Genomic DNA, 3335 nt, shown 5'->3' with positions numbered 1-3335 from the left:
AGTTTTAAACTTTTATTGTTTAATTAGAATTGCATATTTAGGAATTAGTTTAGATTAATCTTAATTCATGCTTTGTTTTGCTTGTTTAATTTCCATACTTAGTTTTTCTTGCTTAATTTAGGAATAGATTTATTTTAATTCTTAGACAGTTAGTTTATTTTCTTGATTTTTTTATTTTTTTATTCTAATTCTTGCCTTTTTATTCATGTTTACATTATATGCTCATAATTTAGGATTTAACAAAACGTGTGACTAAATTTCTAGGATAATTAGGATAAGAGGAAACTAGTATGAATTATTTATTAGAATTAGAATTGCTCTATTTCATTTCCTAATTGTTTATGTAGAGATTAATCAATCTAAATAATAGTTGATAGAATATTCTAATTTGAAATGTTATATTTTCCTTAAGTGGTTTGATAATCTATGATTATTAGTATCCTAGGATTATTTTTTTAGTTGATTATCTATGCATACATTTTATTTTTATTTTTAGAACATATATTGATAATCCATTTTTTCTTTAATTAGATGGATAGATTATGCTTTTTAATTCTAAAAATGAATAAAAAAAGTAATTTCTAGATCTATAAATAGTTATATATAAGAATCTATCCTAATTTTCTAGTTTAATTATCTTGTTTTTCTCTCTTTTATTCCCTTGTTTTGTTAGTTTTCATCTATTCTTTCTCTCCTAAATTCTTTTGGTTTTTGCATTTTTTACTTTCTAGTTTTTTGACGTCTCCATTTTCTTTCCACTTATTCTCTTATTTTTATTTTTATTTTTATTTATTTAATTTTATTTTTCTATTTTCTATTTTCTCTTTTCTTATTTGCATGTCTATTCTCTCCTCTCTCCATCTTTCTAGTTTTTATTTTCTTTTCCTTAACAAAAACCCCTAAACCCACTTTCTACCCCCATTTCATAAAAATCTCTTTTCAAATAACTTTTTAAAATAATTTTTCTAATTTAAAATTATAGAAACTCCTCTTTGTGGTTCGACATTTCTACACTACAACTTGGCCGTGTACTTGCAACACACATTTTCTCACAATGTCAATTTATGGTTGGGGTTAAACATAACAGAATATTATCGCTCATTTATAACCCCAACTAACGTAGAGACTTATATCAACACAATATGAAGATTTGATGGACTAATATCGAAATATGAAGATTTGAGAGACAAACACGAAATATAAAGATTTGAGGGACTGATACAAATTACTAAAGATTAAGGGACAGATGTAGTAAAGCCCCTTGAATGTTTTGTGTGCAGCTCATCTCTCAAAGTAAAAGACTTTCCTAAAATTTACCCAAAAACAAACTTGCCTTGATTCGACCTTCTTTTATCCCGATTGAACTGATCGTTAATCGCCATCAAAAACTTCAATTTATTGAATTCCTCTTGAACCCGTTTCAATCCAATCATCTAAATCCCAACCCACACGTCCAAATCACACCTTGCTTTTGATTCATTAGCTCCCATTCGTTACACTTGCTTTGATTAATTGTTGCCCCATTTTCGATTTCTTTGAAAACCCATTTCAAATTGACGATATAATAACCAGCCCCTCGATCAAAATCTCAACTTGATGTGTTTAGCAATGGAGGGTTTGCAAGATGTGGCCCCAAAAATTTTTATTAGGACTCATGCATTGTCGATGATCTTGCTTCTGAGGCACTTCAAGCGCAGATACTTGGTCCGGTTCTTGATGCAGCTCTTTGCATGTGAAGTGTTCGTTATGATGCCAAAGTGAGTTGTTTCTATTGTTTTCGTTCTTTGGAGTTATTTTTTGTCTAAACTTTTGAAATTAGTTGTTTTTCTTGGATATTGATGGTTTATCAACAATTTAAAATCTTGTTAGCGAAAGAGCCAAAGGAATCAAGTAGGTTAAGCAAGAGATTTTTTTTTTTAAAAGTTTTCAAGATTTTGAACATTATTGATGATGACATACGTCTAAGTGTTAGCTTCTGAATTCTTAGGGCTTTAGCCTTTTATGCTAAAAGATAACTTTTTGAAATGGGAAGTTATCCGAAATAGCATATAGCTAGCAGTTGTAGATCTGCTATCCTGTGAAAATGGATCCTTATGGTTTAAGGTACACAATTTTGAATCTAAATGTAGAATCTGTCATAAATATATCTGTTTTGTTTAATAAATTTAGCTCATGTTCTTACTGCAGATGTGCCTTAATTCCTCTACTTGATTATCCCACCCCCTCACAGCTTTACTTCCCTCAAGATTGCCACCTTATTACTAGTCTTGTACATTCTATTTGAAATAACCCTCTATATGTTCAACATTTTTTTAGCTATTATTTATCTTCGGTAGTAGTTTAGGAATGCAGTACGTACAATGGGGTTGTTGCTTTTTCTTAATTGCAGAAACAAGATAATAGATATTATTACATAGTGTGTGCATGCATGGACTTGCACAAGAGCAACAAAACATAATTAGGTTATTTATGTCACTAGTAGTGTGATGCTTGTAATTAGGTTATTTGTGTCACTAGTAGTGTGATACTTATAATGAGGTTAGTCCTCTTTTGTATTTTGCTAAGTTACATGGATATGGGTATGAAAACAGCACACAGAAAATTTGTAATAGGTAGGCTACGGGGACACGCCTACATGTACACATATGTTCAACAATAACTTGTAGGAAATCACTTTTGTTTTCAGTTCATGTGCTATGTAATAAAATTCGTGTAACATTTATATGTTTAATATGGATCTATAACTTAGAAAATTGCTCATTTTTTAACTTAAAAATCAAAAGGACCTTTTATAATCATAGTTTTGGATTTGGTACAAGCTGAAATTAACGTAAATGATGGTCAACAAGTTTCAATAATTGCATATCAAGGGAGGATATAAGTCCAAGAAGTATATGATGAGTACTTTTACTTAAAACATGTATCATATAAATGAGTACACATGTGATTAAGTGTATGCAAATTACCAAGGAGTGCCCACTGAAGTTTCAGCGTTGGGTGTGGGTACGACAGGGGTACACCTCCAAATTAAAGTACTCATGCAACGCAGGTAGTATGGGAAGCTAGCTAAGAGTTTTTACTTGTGCATAATGTGCACACATGCATGGCACTCTTGGAACAAACACTCGCATACAATGATGCACACCTGCACGCAGTGCCCACTGAAGTTTCAGCGTTGGGTGTGGGTACGACAGGGGTACACCTCCAAATTAAAGTACTCATGCAACGCAGGTAGTATGGGAAGCTAGCTAAGAGTTTTTACTTGTGCATAATGTGCACACATGCATGGCACTCTTGGAACAAACACTCGCATACAATGATGCACACCTGCACGC

General features: G+C 31.7%; 1 long non-coding RNA gene across 1 annotated transcript in view; it reads left to right on the top strand.

The window, feature by feature from the left end:
- LOC109835344 overlaps nucleotides 1228-3335 on the top strand; it is a 6739-nt gene continuing 4631 nt past the window's right edge. The window contains exon 1 of the long non-coding RNA XR_002245620.1: nucleotides 1228-1757. This is a non-coding gene — a long non-coding RNA (uncharacterized LOC109835344). The remainder of the gene's footprint in view (nucleotides 1758-3335) is intronic.

Source organism: Asparagus officinalis, chromosome 3 (genome assembly GCF_001876935.1).
Source record: "Asparagus officinalis chromosome 3, Aspof.V1, whole genome shotgun sequence".
Lineage (NCBI taxonomy): Eukaryota > Viridiplantae > Streptophyta > Magnoliopsida > Asparagales > Asparagaceae > Asparagus > Asparagus officinalis.
This window is presented reverse-complemented; position numbering and strand designations above follow the sequence as displayed.